Genomic DNA, 21,355 nt, shown 5'->3' with positions numbered 1-21,355 from the left:
CCTCTTCTGGCATTAATGAGGTAGGTTTGATAGACTGACCTGATATTGTGAAAGGGATGTTGGGGAGACAAGAGACTAGCTCCCTGTCTCGTGTTTTTTTTTTTCCCCCTCATCTGAATCTAAAGCGAAAGAGACAAGCCATGAGAAGACAGCAGACAGAAAGTGTCAGAGCCACCCAGCTGTGTAACAACATATACACGAAGCCCGTCAAAGAGCATAATCTAAGACAGGCATATGCTAATGACATGGACAAACATAGAGAGAGTCGGAGACAGAAAGAAGGAAAGATGCAAAGGGCCAAGTCTTTGTCAAATCCACTGGTTTCAGGGCACTTTTCCAAAAATGGTGGCATTTTACAGTCCGAACAGCTGGCTGGGGTGAGGTTTTTCCAAGAGATGAGTTTCGCTGATATTAGATGTATGGCTACAATCTAATATACTACAATGTTTTTTGGACACCTGACCATACCACCCATATGTGGTTTCTCCCCAAAGTTGAAAGCGCACAGTTTTCCTTCATAGGAACTAAGAGTCCCAGGCACTGTTCCAGCACGACAATGCCCCACAGTCAATGCCCCTGACTCCCAGAGTGACTTAGCCCTGCTAGCCCATTTATACCATTTGGATCCACAGACTTGCATTAGGCAAATTATCATGGAAAGTCTTTACTACCACCCCATTCAAGTTATATTCAGTGCCATGGGAAAAGCTTTAACCTTGTTAGCTTTTAAATCTTGTTAGCCTAGCCCCTCACAGAAGTCTTAACCTTTTTTATAAAAACTGATTACTGCTAATTGCTTCAACTACTATCGGGAGACTTCATGGCTAACAACCACTGAGTTCAAACCGGCTGGTCAACAAATACAGGAAGTCCAAAGTTCTCTGGTCATCTCCTTCCAAATAGAGGCCATAAGGTCAAGGGTAAACCTTCCCCCAGCCATCCCGTACTTTGTCTGAGCTCTATATATGTGATGAGGGAAAAGAACTAAGATAACAGGTAATCATATCACAGAAATGTCCCTTTTGCTTGGTACATCAATTTCAAAACCATTTTCTCTTCCAATGATCTCCTATGCAATAAAGTATGAAGTGAGGCGTATAAAAGAGTGCAAAGGAAAGAGAGGAAACGGAAGGGGAAAAAAGAGCTGATTCCAGCAAATTGGAAGTGAAAGAGTTCCCTTCAGGCAAATTACTGGCCATCTCAAAATAATACTGGATTTCTCAGTCAACTCTCTGCTCTCCATGAAAAATATACGATGCCCACCAGATAAAATGGAGGGAACGGAGCACAATCACATATGCACTGGAAAAATCTTTCTCGCTTTAGTGTAATTAATTCCATTCTGTTTGATTTGATTTGACTTTTTGGTTTGCCAACACTGAGAGTCCCCAGAGGCAGCGTGCTGTGTTTGCCCTTCCTGGAGTCAGTGGATATTAACTCGCTTTACAGTCACTGCTCTAGCACCTCGTGCACCCCCCACGTTGGGAGGAATAAATAAGGAATGGTTTTCATTACATGCCGTTGGGAAAACAGCCATGGGGCACTCGCTTTAGTCGGCCTTAATCGCAGCGAGAGCTCCCACCAAAACACTACATCCCATTCTCATGATTCATGTTTTGTTTTGACGTGAGAACAGCTAGCCTGGCTTTTTACTAAATGTATAATGCTAATCACCACTGGGAAGGGTAAATTGGGCCATTAGCAAGCAGAATAAAGATAGTTTTCAAGTCAACAGACTCCTCCGTGACATTTTAGATGAGTCAATAAATGCCAATAAGGTCATGCCTGTCGTAATACTTTGTTTGGGGGAAAAACATTTGATTTGGATTTCGTAATTAAGGCTCGGTCTTAATAAAATTTTATTAGCTTACAAATTGCCTGGCACAGAATAATATTGCTGACCGACATAACCTTTGCCCAGAGACAGAACTCTGAAAAAAGTAAATTACAGCAGCAGTTTCTAGCTATACCCTGAAGACTATTAATAAGAAATGTAATTATTTCTTCATTTACTTTTACATGCTATGCATTGAAGTGGAGCGGAAAATTGCTTGAGGCAAAAAGGACAAAACTAGCTTGGGCCCTTTTTTTCCCCTCAGTCTTAATTTTCTAAATATTGGTTTCCCTCATTCTGTTAGTTCCATAACCTTTGCTGGAGTTTAGCAGAATTTTACTAATAATTTACTTTAACAAATAAACATTATTCACTTTTTTTTCTGTCAAACTTCCTTCCACTACCTGTCTGATTGCTAGGCTGTGTAATCTGGTCTGATCCTTGTGTGCACACTTTTAACCCTGGTCCCAAATCAAACTCCCCAGGGTTCTTATATTCAAGGCTTGAATAAGTAATTATGATATGACTGAGGCTGGGGGATATAAAGGCGGAGTTTGGGAGTGAGAGCGTAACACAAGAAGAATAGACACTTGCTTAACCTGCTTAACTGTACTCGCAACTACTCTATTAACTCATTTTTATAGCATAAAGGCATTTTATTACCAGTGAGTATCTGCCACCTGTGGAAGGTAAAAGTGGCGAGATGGTCTTTATGATTAATTTTATGACTGGCAATAACAGATTATGGCTGGCAATAACAGATTCAGCACAGGCGAACAAGTCACATTGGAATTATGTTACAATGTGTAAAAATATGATGAGACGGAATATCCAGTGGCACATCTGGTCTTCAATCAATCTAAACTAGTGTTTCTCAAATCAGTCCTCCGGGACAAACCAGATGGTCTCATTTGAGTCAGGTATTCTTTTTCACTGATTGCTTGGTGTAGGTGTTGGGAGATGGGGAAAAAGCAAAAACAGGGTTTCTGAGGACTGGTTCGAAAGGCATTGAGCCAAATGTACACTGGTCTTCCGTAACAACTTGCATCAAGCTTAAATCCCTGGTGTGTGCTCTCAGAGTGCCCATTTTCAACTAGTTGCACCATGTCATTCACCCATTCAGGCTCATGAATGGAGCCTGGTGATTTCACCACCAGATTTACTTAATGGTACAGATTCTTCTTTGACTAACGTATATTGAGTACTGATGCAGAAGCACCCCAAACCTCTGACAATACCAAAATTGCAATTAGCTCTGGTCAATTTAGGGATCAGCTGGTTAAAAGTTTGGTCAATTTGGAATCATTGGCTTAAAGTAAGTCTTTAGTCAATTTGCAGGTCAGCTGGTCAAGCCTATGGTCAATTTGCAGGTCAGTTGCTTAAGTCTTTGTTCGTTTTGGGAATCTGTTGCTTAAGTCTTTGGCCAGTTTGGGGATCAGTTTTTTAGTCTCTTCTCATTTAGAAAATCAGTTGCTTACATCTTTGGCAACTTTAGGGATTGGTTTCTTTAGTATTTGATCAATTTGAAATAACCAGGTTGTTATATCTCTGTCTCCGGTGACCAACTGGAAAAAAAAAAGTCTAACTATTAAACAAATATATGCCTTGATTAAATTTTTCACTCATAAATTGCTCTGAATTCAAATCTCAGATCTGTGTAAATACTGTACATGAGGACAAATAAAGTCGATGTGATGTATGGGAGCTGGTTATGAAATAGGCCTTAATGATACAGTAATGGTGTTATCAGTACATCAGTGCTCTGGTAGTACTTTGTGTGTACAGCAAGTTCTTGTCATTAGTAGTCATTGCTCATTCTGGGCATATGAGCCCTGGGGCACCACTGCACACGTTAATTACCTCACTAATAACCCTCTGTAAGAGCAGCCTTTTGGGGCCATGGTGCCTTGCGTTAGGTTTCTACTCTGTTTCTTTAGAGCTCAGTTCACCCTTGTGTATAGATTTTGGTCCAAAAGAACTAATAGCAGTCCATCTAAGTGGCTGATTTTCAGAGCTATTTCCTGACCATGGTCAGGGATCAGAGGAGCTTTATTTTCTCCCAGGGTCCTAGCTGCTCAGGGGTAATTCCCACTTTAATTCAGTCTGCACTGCAGGGAGTCTTGCTGCAAGCACAATGGCATTTATTGGCTCTACCAGTGCTGAGTCTGAATGGAAAAAAGAAAGGAAGGACCTTTGGAGTGGTGGTGAAGGCCTAAGCATAAAGAATACCCTAGCCCAAGACTTAAAGAAACCCACAATGCCACATATTCATCAGACGAAATTTGTAGGCCTGAAAGATTTGACTTCTCTGACATTCATTAATATTATTTTGAAAAGTTGAAGTTTGGTTTAGAATTTTTTTTATCTATTCTCAATCCTTGCAAAATGTGGCCAAGGACCAGCATGTCCAACAGCCAGCTTCAATAGACTAGCAGGAACTGGTTTAATATACATTCAATCAAAGCATTGCTCTCTTTGAATGTTTAAAATGACAAGGACAGTGAGATAAAGTAAATCAGAACAAGTCTTATACATTTTTAAAGGTTTGGAACTACTGCTCTGGCTGAACCCAAACCACTTCACATGGTATTTTTGTACTCTTTGGTGTTTAATGCACTCAGTGATATGATGATCTTTATGAGTACAGCTTTAGGCAATGGGTGGAGAAACATGTCCTCATTCTAATGGAATGTCACTTCACTGAAATGCATTACGCTCATTAAGTCGGCCATTTTAGCCTCAGCTCTTTTTTCATATGTCGAAAGCACAGAGGGACAAAGAATAAAAATAACACAGAAATGTATTTAATCATGAGCACTTAAAAAGCAAGAATTCCATTAAAATGCTTTATGCCACCTAGAACAAGGGCTGCTCCATCCTACCCAAAAGCCTCTATGACTCAGACACACAAATGAATTCCCTGACCAATTCTGCTGGCTTTCTACTGTTCTACGGTTTATACTGTCGATTCTCTTATCTCTTTGTCTATTTTCCATAATCAAGTCTGTCCACATGCTTTTTTTTTCCCTTTAATTGTACAATTCCACCGACCTGCTGCAAAAGTGCGCGGCCGACATTGAAAGATGATTTCCGTTCTGATTGGATGCATTCAAAGAAATGAGAAGCTGCTTTATTGCCGCTCTTATGCAGGCACTGTGTACACCTGGTGATTGGAAAAAACTGGTTCTCTTTTGTCTCATCACCAGTTAACACACAAAAACATGACACTTTCCGGAGTAATTACACCGTGTCAAGTGTTTATTCGCCGGGCATGGCGTGAACTATCGGTGCTATCAGACTCGTTCAAGTTCTGTGGGGAATTAGCGCTGGATCCAGATGTCATTGCAGAACTAATGGCGTAATCAGTATTGCAATCAGGCTGACACTGTTCAAGCTGAAAAAGATGATTAATGCTGGACAGTCTTCTCCTGGACTGGATGTTGGGTCTGTTTATTCACATTACATCATGTTAGCTGTCATCAGGCAGTGGAGCTCTAGTTTACATATAATAACAGTTTTGCTCAGGATGCTCTTGTGTACTGTAGGAACCTACCACCTGATTTGGAGGTAAATTTCTGATATCTTTTCTTTAAATATCTTTTAAAGCTATATTCTTTATGTAAGGAATTAAATGCTTGGAGTCAAAATAATCAACAGCAGGGTGGTGTGATAAAGCACAGTTAATGTTACAACACTAATAAATAATTTGTTTCCAGTAACTGCATGTCCAGATGTGCTTTATACCTCTTATAAATGTGGTAGCTCAGTGGTTAAGGTGTTGGGCTACGGATCGGAAGGTTAGATCCACAAAGCTGTCACTGCTGGGCCCCTGAGCAAGGCCCTTAACCCTCAGTTGCTCAGTTGTAAGTCACTCTGGATAAGGGTGTCTGCTAAATGCCGTAAATGTAAATGTACAGTAAATGTTATAAAGCGATTTCCCAATGCCTTTGTACTGTTTATCCAAATGTTGTTGAAGATCCAATAAAATAGCTATGAACAGTCATCAGTTTTTCTCTTAAAATTAAGACAAACAAAGAAACAAACAAAAAAATCAAACAATTGATAAAGCAGCCCTTCATACTGAAGATTTTCAGCTGAAACTGGAGACTCCTTCCAAGTCAAAATGCCTTATTATATGTAAACCCATGATTCGAAGCTGCACTTTTGTCGGGGCTGTTGTTATAGGATAGAAAACAAATCAATACTTCCTGACGAATCAGAATGGAGAATCTTGAAAAAGAACGGAGAAGTAAATTTTCCATGAAATCCGCACCATCTTGCTGTTGCTCCATACAGTCAGAATCTCAGACCACCCTGTATTGCTTGTCGTTTATAGTTTGCTCACTGATCGCTTGATCTCTCGTAAAGCTTGATGCTAATTCTTAAGGCTAGCCTTCTTATTAAGAGCTTTTTCTCTGAGTCTTCATAAGGGCTGAGTGGATTCTCGCCTAGACGTGTATAGTCTTGTAAGTATTCTTCAACTGCTTTTCTTTCCTCTCAATGCCTCTTGCATTACCAGGCTGTCCCAGAAAAGTGCCACTTCTCTGTTTTTTCATAATGAACGCTGACAGCGACGTCGGGTTCAATATCTAACCAGTATGGATAGCGAGAGAAATTTGAAAATTGAAAACTGTCTACATCTATCATGAAGAAAATAAGGTTCCTCTATGATTACTCAAGGATTATTTAGATAAGCTTCCTAAAGGAGATTGTATTTGGAATCCAATTCTTTTCTTTTCACAGAGAGCCTTAAAGTGTTCCCTCAGAGGAAAAAGGGTGGGCGCTAGTTAGAACCTTTGATTAGTATTTAGAAAGGAAGACTTGTTCTGTTCTCCTTGGGTTTGAACTCTCAACCCATCCCGACTTTAACGACTGTTCTTTCCTTTTAAATAAACGTTTAGCTATGCTGTTATTAATACAGGACCTCTTCCCTACCATGCGCCTTTTGAATATTTTTTGAGCGAGGTCGTGGATATTTTGAAATGCGCTGTGAAATAAAGCAAATGGCTAACGGGTGCTCATAAAGACGCCTTTTCCTTTACTACCTTCATTTTTGTGATGGTTGGGTTTCATATGAATATAACACATTTGCTTTAATGTACTGTATTTTCAAGTAGAATGGCATGAGTAAGGCAAGATTGCTCTCCTGCTGTATAATGCTGACATCCGAAGAGAAGTTATTTCCCATAAACTATTTTGCAAACTGTGCTGTGAATATAAGAAGGAAAACCAGGAGGAACTACAGAAGGAACTACCCAATCTTCCTACAAGTGGCATCATGGAGAAAAAACATCCATATGTGACCCTAATTGAAGGAAAATTCCAGCTCTTACCCAATATGTTGATCTTGACAATTCTCTGCAACACTATTCAACTCAAGCTCAAATCATCATGAGCTAGCTAGCTAATGCTCTTCGTATACAACGTATCAGCTTGCTAAGGTTAGTAAGAAAGAGCGTGTGTAGTGAACCAAAAACACAACCAGGGAAATATAAACACTCCTGAATAACATGTTCTGTGATGCCTCAGATAGATTAATACTAATTCAATTTAATTCAGATTTATTTATATGGCACTTTTACCATTGACACTATCACAAACAGCTTTATAAAAATCTATAAAATCCTAATATAGAATTCAAATTTAGAGCAAGCCAGAGGCAATAATGGCAAAAAAAAAACTCTTTGAGATGTAATGAGGCAGAAACTCTGAGAGGAACCGGACTCAAAAGCAAGCCTTCATCTGGGTGACACCGGATAGTGATGCTGATTATAAACATTTCAACGTCTATGTGCATTTATGAAGCCAGGAAATTTATTCTAGTTTCTATCTTGGTAATGTTAGCAACTGTCCAATGATAAAGATAAAACATAATACTCCTTATTGGTATTTGGCCAAAAAACCCCACAAACAGTTCACTTTCAGTTTTACTGGACCAGCCCAGAACTCTTTACTTGCTATTAATTCAACCTCACCAGTAACTTTCTTGGATAAAGCTTTCTGCTGAATCAATAAATCTAGATAGGTGATAGCGTTAAGCTCTGAAGTCAGTGTTTGGGCCATAGCTAGCTTTGTGTGACGTGCCTTCAGTGGAAAATGGAAAATTTTAAGCTCAAGCCCCCCAGCTATAGCGCACCTTACTAACCTCCCCACAATCCTCCGCTTCTCTGCCTGTGTGTCACCTCCCTGGGCTCCTTCACTTCTCCGCTGTTTGAGTTTCCTCTTCCCTTTCGTTTATGGCCTCTCTACACTACACGCCAACTTTCCCATGAAGATGGATAGAACAGGAAGGAGTTTCTGTGCCCCAGAGCCCCAATCAGTCTGAGTGTTGGTGGAACGTTAAGGCTTTACTTAATTCTTCTCGAATAAGTTTTCATGCTGCTGCAGATCTTATTGGATTCACTGGCAAGTGCCCGCTCTTAAATTTCCCAACACTCTCAGTCTTCGATATTTATAAATTCTGAAACTTCTCACAGGTTTCGAATTCGTTTGAAAAGTTAGTAGCTGTAAAGTATGTAATAGCAACATATTAATCAGAGTTTTTATTGTTTCTTTTGTTCAACATCCAACAAGATCAACTGACTTACTAACATACTGTAGTATGCAATCATTCTTAAAAAAGCAAATTTTCCAATGTGTCTAGTTGAATACTGAACGGTTAAGATTAACTAGCAACCATAATTTAGCAACCATAATTTTTCAGCACAACTTTATCACTATGATTTATAATTCTCTTCAGGGATATATAATCATAAGTATGTCCTGTAACATTACCACGTTATATTTTAGCAAGATTAATGCTTAGCTAACACCGAAATGCTAACACTCACTACATCGTGCTAACTCATGATCTTGTTGCCGCTAACCTTAGCCTAAAAAAGAAAAATGAGAAGATTATGAATACAAAGTTAGCAATTATGACTTTTCTTGCATTTTTATCCAAACAACCCAAACTCCTAAAATTCTAGTAGCAGAACTGCTAATTAGTGGCACCTAACGGAATCCTATATTATAACTCATAAAAAGCTACACATGCTAGAAACATTTACGGTTACGAATAGCACTGAAAATGAGCCATTTACATACACACAGATGAACTGAATTTTATTTCATTTTAATATCTTTTCATTTGACCAACCAGATTTATGGTAAGGTTGAACATTTTTGTTTCAATTTAATCCATGATTGCTAGCAGCAACCTGACCATTTGAATGAGTGACGCATAGCGTATATATCAGATGAGTTAGTAAAAGAGCGCTGATCAATACACTATGGGAGCATTCCACGTGTTAATATTCCGAATACTGCATAAAGTCCATCATACGTCACATATCATTTATTTAAAAAATAATTATTAAAAAAAGAAATTTTCATTTGTTTATGATTGAATTTGCTTTTCTGTTTCAAACGTCAAGGTAAAATTATTCGGTGCCAAGAAACCGAGTTGAAAATTCCACTGGTAAATCTGATTCAGTATCAATGACCTGACGGATCTGTTATTGTGTCATAACATCTAAGAGCCAATCACAGTTTAAATATGCAAATTTGGCCGATAAAACAACAGTTCACCAGCGAAATAAGAAGCGGTGAACAGAGCTGGGATTTTTTTAACAAAATTATCTTGCATTATATATAAACCACAACTGGTTTTTGAGTTATCAGATGTAACTAGTCTGATATAAATACATGATTTGGTGGAAGATGAAGAAGTTCACTAAGAAAGTGATTCGTATACAGTGATGTGGCGTAAGTGCCAAAAGTTTAACTAGAGAAAATAAATAATTGTGGTTTGAACGTTCATTGTGAATCAGTGCACGGAGAGAGTTAATCCTAAGAGTGCCAGTATTTCCCAGAACTGAATCCACTAGTGACAAGAAAGCCTCAGAGCCTAATGGAGAGCAGCACAAGTGATTTGTTTTGCAGGTAAAAAAACTCTATTAATAGCCACTCTGTGGAATTCAACAGCGTATTTGCTCGACAGGATATGGCGGACGTCGGGTTTTAGCCCTGTTGCTTGGAGACGCCTTTTGAAAGACAAGCTTGCTTAAATAGGCAGCCTTGTTCATCAGCATCGTTTCTTCCTCCGTAGATGAAAATGGCTGGCTGTCGCTGTGCTTTTGTCCCACGGCTTATTTTACGCCCCTGGAGTTCGCAGGCATCACTTTGACGCGTCCTGATTACAGACTTTTTGACGTGCGAATTGTTCTTCTTGCTCATAACAGTGCACATTTGTTTCACATGAGCGTAAAATATGTGCTGTCATTGGTCATAATTGTTGCATCAACATAATGAAGAGATGTAGTGAAGAGGGCACGGGAAGCTCTGACGCCCAGGTTCTGGACTAGTGAGCTGAAGCAGGGGTGGACAAGTGATGAATTCATTACAAGTAAAAAAAACATGTTTTTGGTCACCTGGGAAACGGGTAGTAACAGCTATCATACGCAATGTAGTAACGAATGTCAGGCTAATTTTATTAGCGTGTTAATAGAAACAAAACGAACGCTAAAAAAAATTACGAGAAACACACAATGTGTTTGATGCCTTGAGGAAAGATGTAAAATGAACTGTGTTTTAATGTGTGTTTTGCTAGCAGGAGAGTTAACTACTGATGGTGTTCATTACTGCGAAGGTTAAAAGTGAAAATCAGCATGAAACCACACCCACTTCACATCCAGAATCAATTTCTTTTGCACAATAGCTCTGCCCCCTAGCCTGAGTAGCTAAGTTAGCTTTTCTGTAGAAGCCAAGTGTCGCGGTGAGGCAAAGGCGAGTGAGGATCCAAATGCAGTTCAGTCTTTTATTGATCCAAAACAAGAAACAGACAAACAGATGGGCAGGCAAACCAGGGCAGAACACTGAGCAGACAGGAAACAGGAACATAGACACCAACATTCAACAACGTCCAACACCAGGGAAGTGAACAAACAGAGTAGATATAACAAACAGGAACCAATCACAACGCAGAGACAATCAGAGACTAAGACGATACACCTGGGGGGGAGATAGAGTGCAATTAGTGTCCATGGTAACAAATGAGTGGGCGGAGCAAACAATTAACAGCAAGGCAGATAGCAGACAGAAACAGGGCAAAACACAGACAGACTCATTACCCCAAGTGAGTATCTTGTGGTGTAAATAGAAAATGTTTAACCTATCTGTCTGGGACAATCCACAACAGGAGAAAGTATAGAAGCTCCGAGGTGAAATACATTGTGTTAATTACATTCTTACAGCCTTGTAGCTTCAGTACAAAAACAGCATTAGTCACCACATAGTTCATTGGTTGAGTTAGTTGAATATAATTGCGTTTTAAAAAGTAAATTTTAGCGTATTCGATTTCTGATTCAGTTCCCATTAATTAAATTCCGAGTTAACCTCCGTTACCTAACATGGTATTTCCTTTTCCTGAAATCCTGAGGTCATGTTTTTACGAACGTGTGCTCAGTTAAAGGAACTCTCTGTCCAACAACCAGCATTCCTTTGTTGTTTAAACAGTCAGAGAAGGGTTCACACACTTGGTGTAATTGCAACCAGGAAGCATGGGAGAGAACTTTGTTCATGCTTTGCTTTTACCCAAAGGGAACGAATGATCCGCATCCAATCCAATGCTTGATTAATAACAAATCAGCAATCCGCCAGCTATAAGTCTGTGCATGAAAGAGCAGGACAAATGCGAGACTTTTTTTTTCAGAATGCCTGTGAAAGTCAAGGCAGAATTCTTTACTTATTTATTCGCATGTTATCAAGGTCTTTGCTGCAGCTTCTGTTATTCGTTGACGTGACTTTTACTTGTTATATTGTATCCATAGCGATTTATATGGCTGGACCTAATTCAAACAGCCGAGCAGTTTACGAGTCTTGCTCCAGGGTCCAGTGTGGGTAGTCTCCTTTAAAAACATCCTCATGCTGATATTAATTGGTCAGGGTTTAAGAATGCTATCAAGCACAAGATAATACAGAGACCGAAAACAATACATGTGGAGTTTTCAGGATTTACTCATTGGATTTTCATCCATTTTCTTTAAAAATTTATCCATATTATTTAGCTGGTTCCCACTGTCTAGCAAGTTCTCCACCATGATACAATAGTTACCAAATGGTGAAGCCAACTACAATGTTTTTAAACCACCACACTCGGAAGAAAAGATCTTTCGCTAGCATCACAATGATTGCCAGAAGACAGAGAATCCCTCCTGGAAATTTGGAAGGCTGTGGCATCACCGGGTTTTCAAACTTATGATCAAGAACCACTAAAGAGCCCTTCAGCTGACAAGGGAAGTTCATGGCACTACCTGGGAGCTGGATAGAAACAAATCCTGCTGGATGGTGGGTCTAATCCACCAGATTCAGAACTTGGGTTGTACGAGAAGTAGCTGACTGGCTTTCTCTGGAGTCATTAGTCATCAGTCGTGAATGTGGACTTCGGAGAAATGGCCTGTTGGACTGCGAATGTGTTTTTGCAGATACAAAATGTGTCAGAATCAAAGATCAGGTCTTGGATGGCCTTTAAGGTTCTAGGTATTGTGATGCTGTTAGAAAAATCAAGTGAAATGGAAATGAGAGATGAAAAAGCTATTAGAGTTCATACTTTCGTGATAAATTGTGGTCTATAATGGGGGATGAGTCACTCCGAACCTTGTCTCAGATGTGAATAAAAGGTCAAGTGGCACCATGGCATTTTATCCAATGATAGATTAGATGTCTGAAAAGGGTAACATTTGGTCTGACAAATTTTTTTCCACAAAAAGGCAGATATGTCTCTAATTACTGATGTATTAATTAATTCATGCATCTAACTTTTTCTCGCATGCACAAAAGGATGGAATGAGGCTTATAAATACGTGCCACAGATAGAATCTGTAACCACACAGAACTTAGTCTCAGTGGATCAAACAAAGAAAAGGCCTGATGTAACATGAGATTCCCGATCGCCGCTAGTCTCCTGACAGACGTGCGAAAGCCCCAGAACAACAGGTGGCTGATCGTCATGGAAACAGCTCCGCGATCCCAGCGCAGAGACGGATTCCATGGAAACCCTCGCGTGTCCGAAAGTTAGTGGCGTGGAGACATCATGCATTTCTTTCATAGCTGTAATGCCTGCTTCTGTTTCATTCATCACGATACAATATAGCATTTTAACCAGTTTTTAATGGGTTTCGCTTCCTGCTTGGATCGGTTTTCACGTTTCAGGATCCCCGACTGAGCGAGTCCGCTTCGATCCGACTGGGTAATTTGTCAGTATTTCATGTTGTAACATGAAATCAGTGTTGAATGCACAATAAGTGATCAAACGAGGGTGGGTGCGCAGCAAGCAGCCCATCCTTTTTATTGTCACGCAGGCTGCAAAGATGGAAAATGATCAAGTCTGTGGTGATATTTGAGCTGAAATAAGGGACGTGTAAATGATACTCGTCATTAGATGCTTTACGTTTCCCGTTTTGGAGAAGATTTTCTAATAAAGCATGTTGAAGTTGGAAATGAACAGTTAAAGTAAGCCTCTAGGGTGCAATGTATCGGGGTCTGTACTGTACATTTGTGCATGTGTGTATGTGTGTGTGGGACAGTCTTCCCAGCTGGAACCGTACCAGAGCCTCTCATTTACATTCGCATTCACGTTTTATACACTTGGCAGACACTTTCATCCGAAATGATTTACAAGTGAGGCAGAATTGAATCCAACGACAAAGCTGTTAAAGGAGCTGACAGTGATGCAGTGCTACAAAAGTCGAGCTGCACAAACTGATCAGAAACAACAGAAGAGCAGTTAGTCAAGCCGCAACCGACAAACCGACAATTCGTTTGCATTCCGCTAAAGTCACAGAAATCCTGTTGGTCAGAAGGTGTTTATATTAACCTGCACGTTCTAATATATTACTGTTTAACCCTTTTGACCAGTATACTGGAATTCTGGAAATGGACTTATGGGATGTTTTTAATCAGTAGAAACTCTCTCACTCTCTCACTCATTTTCTACCTCTTATCCGAACTATCTCAGGTCACGGGGAGCCTGTCCCTATCTCAGGCGTCATCAGGCATCAAGGCAGGATACACCCTGGACGGAGTGCCAACACATCGCAGAGCACACACACACACTCTCATTCACTCACACACTCACACGCTACGGACAATTTTCCAGAGATGCCAATCAACCTACCATGCATTTATTTGGATCAGAGGAGGAAACCGGAGTACCCGGAGGAAACCTCCGAGGCACGGGGAGAACATGCAAACTCCACACACACAAGGCGGAGGCGGGAATCGAACCCCCAACCCTGGAGGTGTCAGGCGAACATGCTAACCACTAAGCCACCATGCCCCCTCAGTAGAAACAAACAAATGAATTTCTGGCTGTGAGTCTGATTTAAAATGAGTCAGAAATCTGTTGGCTCTCGGTGCGAGATGTGTGTCAGATAACCTTAGTACATGAAGATACATTTTGAGCTGCTAATGAACAAGCACTTTGAGGCATCTCAGAGACCAGAAATGAGTTTGAATCCTTATGAAACACTTCAAAGTCTTGAGTGTTTACTTTCATACAGTATGAGCTTTATATTAACCTCTATTGTGGAGTAAGACATAACAAAGACGTTCTATACTGAACACGAACACAACCAATCGGGAGCAAACTCCATTTTTTAGTGTGTGGGGATACAGAGGATGCATTTATTTAGCATTTCTGGAAGGAGTCTCCAGTGTCAGTGTTGCTGTTTGTTATTAAAGCATTATTAGCATTATTATCATTTAATATTATTATCATAATATTAAAGAATATTATTATCATAATATTAAAGAATATTATCATTGGGACTGGTCGCTTAGTGAACCGAGATAGAGAGAGAGAGTCCAGTTGGACTTTTGTTCATTTTCTCTTCCAGATGTTGGAGACTGCTTTTACACACATTCGAATGTGTCACGGCGGATAAAGAGAAAAGGACAACGAGAGACGTCAGGGATATCTCAGCCATCATCGTTTTCTGTTTCTCTGTTTCTCACCGAGACAAAAGCAGATACTTTGATGTTAAACACGAGCCGGTAATGACAGCCAGAGCCGAAGGCAAACACCCCTGAGCAGCGACGTGAACCAAACCAGACTCAGTGAGCGCCTGCCAGGAAAATCTAATCAGAGGAAGAACCATTCAAACTCCCACTGAAAAAACAGGGGGGAAACGTTTAGCCGTGTTAGCACGCCACATCGAGCTCAGAGCCGGAACAGAGAGAGAGCTGAGAGAGAAAAAAAAGTGCCCCAGACACAGGAAGGAGGTAGAGAATTTCCTCTTGATAGCACAGTTTGGCGAACTGAGCTTTGACACTGTGGGTGCGGGGAGGAAGGAACTGTGCACAGATCTGCGTTTCCTGTTGACAGGAGCTGTCATAGTGCACACGCTCAGCTCTTCTGACATGTGTAAGAAAAATCGGGGGCTGGTTTAATATCTCATAGCAAACCTCTCAGGAAGCTGACAGTCGTCTCGCGGTGCCATCGTTCAAGTCGACCTGAACAGTCAGTAAACAAATCTATTTACAAGATGGAGCTTGAACTCAGGAAAAGTGACAGTATGTGCCATGTGATTTACAGCCATGTGTAACGTTATTAGCAGGATTCAATCAAAACATCGTCCCTGCCCTCGTGCAATCATGTGCTGCACCAGACACAGCTCCTATAATCAATCCAATCTAGATTCTGTGTATATTGAAAAGATCTGGCTAGTAATGAGACTAGCCTAGCCAAAGAAACATGTCCAGTAAATATTTCCCTTATTCCGGTTATTTCCATGAGAAGCTACAGTAGTGGCCGCCCGTTGCTCTAATTGACAGTATAATTTCTAGCACAGTTACATGAGTACGAATCTAAAAATATAAGTCTATATAACAATCAGGCTTTGATGAAAACTCCTGAAATCAAAATGGTACAAATGCTAGACGCAAGACGATGCAGTTGCCCTGAGCGAGTTAGCGATCTACGACTTGAAGATTGACGACGTCACAGATGACAGTAATATTATATTAGCATTATAGTTAAAGCTTTTAATGCAGAGTTTACTGATCAGGAGGCATTAGAGCTTGACAATGTAAATACTAAAGCGCCGCTGCATTACTCTGTAGCCCTCGGGTACCGGTAAAAGCCGATGAAAAAAGTTTTTAAAAAGATTGACGAATGCTGGATGGGTTTTTCTTTCCATATCGTAAAAATAGGACTGTTTTTTTACATGATGCTAATCTGATACATTAGCTAATCTTTCATTTCAAGCTAATCTTAAGCTTTAGGCACAAGGCTTTTCTGATTGATTAGAAATGACATTTACTGGCATTTCAGGATTCAGGGATTTGCTGATGTAGATATGATTCAGTCATTTTTTAAACATTTTTTTATCGTTAAAGTGTAAAAGAATTGGCTAATAATAGCTTTCCAGCCAGAAAAAGGTCAAACAACACACCCCGACTGCAGGTAATGCGATGTACAGACAATATTTTCTAAAAAACGTGCTGAGGCCCAAGAACACTAGGCTGCCTCTGGTTAGTGGAATGGACTCATCAGGACAATGGCAGTCATCCATGCAGCTCAGGACGAAATGGGGAAAAGCAATGCGGCGAACCAAATGGCTGTCGAATTCTCGCCTGAATGCGTCTCTTGCAGAGTCCTTTTATATCTGAGTTTTCACCGGGTGATGTAAATGCGTGTGTATGTGTGTATGTAGGGGGGGGATTTCCTGCATCCGTTAATCTAATCTAGTACATAAAACAACAACCTGGCATACTTTTATTTTCTGCTTTGAGCCTGATCTGTTGATCAGTATCTCAAATTTGCATTTTGAAAAATAAATAAATAAATAAAAAAATAAATAAATAAATAAATAAAAATAAAAATGCTAATCAGGAGAAGCTTTTAAGTGGTCGCTTAGCAATGCAAAATAAAAATAAGACCGTTCTTACGTTTTTTTTGTCGCATCGTCGGTCATGTTGCTGTTTCAGACGAAGTATTACTTTCTCGCGTTATTAGGCATCTTTGCATATAAATACGCTGTCGCACTCTCCAATCACGCCATGATGACTTACGCAGGAGGCTGAAGGACGGCGGCGGGCGGGTTACATTCTGTAAAACACAGCACCCGTGTGGAACCCTGGGGTTTTATTAGATTTATATACAGTATAGGAGCGTGATGTTGGTTATGATTAACTGTCTGAACTGTAGTTGAGTCTAAGGAGTCTCCAGTCCGCCATGTCTTTGTGCTAACCAGTTTTTCACATTTACAATGCTGTTATTCAACTTAGATTATTATGGGGTTGAGCCGTGGATAAATACTAGCCTTCCCTTTAAACATTACTCTTTTGATACGACTACAGCGATGACATAGTTTCAAAGTTAGATGGATCGCTCCGGTTTCTTTGACAACGAGCCAGTAATTTTTTTTTTCATTGTCTTTTGGATTATTCCAGAAAATCTACTTTTATGATCCATCAAGATGTTAATCTTAACAAACAAACTGTTATGAAGCCTAAATCAGCAGAAGGAAAAAGCTAAAGTTATAAAGGCTAGAAACGAACTACAGGCACGTGAAATCACACGACTTTAGCGTCACTTCAACAACACTGAGCTTTAAATCTTTATTTAATTAACGTTTCCTGTTATTAAACAATTATAAACACACCGAGGCTGCAGTAGGAGATGAGTTTCTTGTTCGGTGTGATGACGATCAAAGTCATCTGTAGTAAAACACTGTAGAAAAATTTTGCCACTTGTCCTCCTTTTGTGAGACTTTTTGTGTAAAAGCTTTAAAAACATCACGAGTGGTATATTACTGATCTGTTGTAAGTCATAGATGTAAAATTTAATAGTGAGAATATTGCATGCTTGTGTTAAACAGAGACTTCATAAACAGTTTTCAGGATGACGGAAGCAGAAATCCAAATAAATAAATAAATAAATAATAATAATAAAAAAAAAAAGTAATTTGCGGATTTTTGAACTCGTTCCAGCACTTAATAGAGCAGGAGCATTGCTCTGATTGTAATCGTGATATAAAACAGTGTGTAAATCCTGAATAATATTCTATCACAGGCACAACAGGAGACTTTACATAATACGCAAAATAAGTCTAATAATAGTGCAAGTTTTTTTTTTTTTAGAGGGAATCTTGCTTACGTCCGGAAAAAAAACACTTTAATCGTCCTTCCGGGGCCGAGGCAGGCCCTCGTGTTCCCCGTTAAATTGAGCCATACATAATCGACTCCTGCTGTTTGGGCTGAAAAGCGAGAGGAAGCCACTTTAAGACATGAAGGTCACAGAAGCAGCTCAGTTCCCTGTAGATCCTTGACTCGCTCGCTGCCCCTGCCGATTGCGTGTGTGCGAGTTTATTTTGGTTCGTGCAGGTCGAAGGTGGATTTGTACTAAAAATGATTTCTCCTGGTAGTAAACAGAACCTGAGGGCGTGTGGTGCTGTGCTTTCTGTCCTTTATCTACCTGACATTTTAAACAGTCGGAAAAATCTGGTTCGCTAGAAAAATCAGGAACGTGACAAACATCACAAACGGCGTGTTGGTTGATCTGTCTGGTTTATCGCATCGAAAGCTTTTTTAACAACATACGCGTTGATTTTTCCTCCTCCAGGGGAAATTCCGCAGTTAATTTAGGCCGACGTTCAAGTGGGTGTCATGTCTGAGCATTCTATTCAATTGATAACTTTGCTCTCCTGACGGTACACTTCGACATAATTATACCATCTGGCACGCTTCACTGTCTATGAGATCTATGAACGATTTGTCTGCTCCTCCTAATCATACTCGATTGTAATGATGGCCGTAAACACAACACGCTGTACCTTCATCCACGTCTGCTGGGAGACCGAGGCATGAATTCGACCACGGCACCATAAACTTGATTAATATGACTAAGCAATAAGCATCGCAGTCTCTCATCTCAGCAGAGGAGTGTCAGGGATCATTAGACACGTGGAGACAATCTCACACACTGGAGTTTATATTGTCCTCATACTGAAATCATACACTCGCTGTTCTTTTAGGATTCAGGTTATTATCAATAGCTTTACGGAGGCTTTCTTTTGAAAAAGAGCATGAACAGTGAAAAAAACACCATTCATAAAAAGTGAACAATGGACTATTTATATAACTTTATGAGTTATTTAATTTTTTATTAATCTATCCATCATTTTATTCACCAATCCATCCATTTTCTTTTGTGTTTAAACTACACAGAGCTGCAGGAAACCTGGGCCTGTATTCATAGACATTCTCTGTGTAATGAGTTTCTCCTAGTGACCCAACTCAAAGAAAAGTATTAGAAATGTGGGCGTTTCTCCTTAAAAAAGTTATTCATAAAGCATTATTAACCCTTAAAAGAGCTCATAAGGTCAAAAAGCATTAGGAGTCGTGAGGAGGACTTTTAAGAGGTTTAAGAGTTTCTTTATCAGAGGAGAAAATGTCCAAAAGGTGAAGAGGGAGAAGAAATGTGTTGTGTACAATATTTAATAATGATAGTGAGTTAATAAAATGATACAGATTGGATTGTGTAGGGGTTATTTTTGTGACCAATCAAATTACAGATTACATCTCCGACACATGGGGAGCACGGTGGCTTAGTGGTTAGCACGTTTGCCTCACACCTCCAGGGTTGGGGGTTCGATTCCCGCCTCCGCCTTGTGTGTGGCGTTTGCATGTTCTCCCCGTGCCTCGGGGGTTTCCTCCGGGTACTCCGGTTTCCTCCCCCGGTCCAAAGACATGCATGGTAGGTTCATTGGCATCTCTGGAAAATTGTCCGTAGTGTGTGATTGCATGAGTGAATGAGAGTGTGTGTGTGTGCCCTGCGATGGGTTGGCACTCCGTCCAGGGTGTATCCTGCCTTGATGCCCGATGACGCCTGAGATAGGCACAGGCTCCCCGTGACCCGAGGTAGTTTGGATAAGCGGTAGAAAATGAATGAATGAATGAATGAATGAATGAATGAATCTTGGACACAGATGTCATTTATAGATTCACCAACATCTAGACCAGATATTAAAAGCATGCATTTATTTATTGGACAACCAATCACAGTCTTCATAAGAATGTGTCATACTTAGTAACAGGTTAAGCCCCGCCCCCTCTCTAAGATAAAAGTTGTTGTATTTTCCTTGCTCAGAGTTTCTCTGAGATTGGGGGCCTGGCTTAACCTGTTACTAAGATAAGATTCCTAGCTATAAATTTTCAAGCTAAATTAGGAGCTCATTCTGAGAATCTTTATTAATATGGGCCCTGGAGTCTATCCCAGGGGACTCAGGATACAAGGTGGGGAGCACCCTGAATGGATATAAATCAATTTTAAATAAAGAAAAATCATAACTCTTCACGTAATTGATTAAAGTGGTACAAGAGGAATAAATCTCTTGGGCACGTGCAGTTATAGGAATTTAATCATCTCTGAGTTCAGGGCCGTCGATTATTTTCCAGCATCTTGTTTTATTGCTTACTTCATTATACATAATACTTATTAATGAAGTGGCTGATACACTCCTGAATCCTACAACAAATGGCTTCCATTCAGAAAAGCATCCAATGAGAATTTTTCATTTTGTAAATCAAACCCAGGCCATTGCACATCATTGCTGTTATCAGATTTAGTGTAAATTCGCCAATATTCCCGTCTGAAGGAACGAGACATGAAGTAAAATCATCTTTTTGTTTCATTTCACAAAGAAGAAATGTCACCGCTGAGAAATAATTTTTTTTACTGATGCGTATTAGCTATTCTGACATGCAACCGAGAATCCAGACTAACATCAGAAGGGTATTATTTTCCAAGTAGAGAGAGAGAGAAAGAGAGAGAGAAAGAGAGAGAGAGAGAGAGAGTGCACAAGAGAACTTCTAAGCCCCAGATAGAGTTCAGTGTTCATCTGAAAGCTCTATACAGGATTAATGTGATCTCTGAGCTGAATTGTTAGCACACGTGCCTTCTCACATTGCTCGCTAAGACGTTTCATCACACCCTGCTTTCGTGAACAATAACACTGACAGTTATATATAGACTCCGGATTTTTCCGTCGCCGTTCTCCGCACGTTCAGCGGGGTTCGGGATTTCGTGCCGAACCACCGCACACCTCTATAAACACCTCTCCTAGCACCTTGCGACAACTTAACAGTAACAAATAAGCCTTATGACAGGAAGATCCAGATATAGAAACCAAGTGTAATGAGTCAACACGCTTGGATTGCTGAAGAAATTCTGAGAGATTTTGAAGGAAGTTTGTTGTTTGTGAAATCTAGTAGTAGTTTTGGCTCATGCAAGGCGCTTGACAGTTTCATAAACAAATTTCTCACTGAGCGATTGTTTGTGTAGACGTTTGTCTACATGGCTATAGTTTGAGACACAACTCTGTATTTGATCCTGCAAATGAAAGTCTGAATGATCACCGAAGGTATTTATCCTCCATTTTCACTGATAAATTTCAAACAAATATTTCGCGATTCAAAATGCCATGACTGGGGTCACGGTGGCTTAGCGGTTAGCACGTTCGCATCACACCTCCAGGGTTG

At 40.1% G+C, this 21,355-nt stretch overlaps 1 protein-coding gene across 2 annotated transcripts in view; it reads right to left on the bottom strand.

Annotated features, from left to right (window-relative positions):
- The window catches only part of LOC132840095 (raftlin-like), an 80,687-nt gene that overhangs the window by 44,449 nt on the left and 14,883 nt on the right, over positions 1 to 21,355 (bottom strand). The gene's annotated exons all lie outside the window — the stretch shown is intronic.

This window comes from Tachysurus vachellii, chromosome 25 (genome assembly GCF_030014155.1).
Source record: "Tachysurus vachellii isolate PV-2020 chromosome 25, HZAU_Pvac_v1, whole genome shotgun sequence".
NCBI lineage: Eukaryota > Metazoa > Chordata > Actinopteri > Siluriformes > Bagridae > Tachysurus > Tachysurus vachellii.
This window is presented reverse-complemented; position numbering and strand designations above follow the sequence as displayed.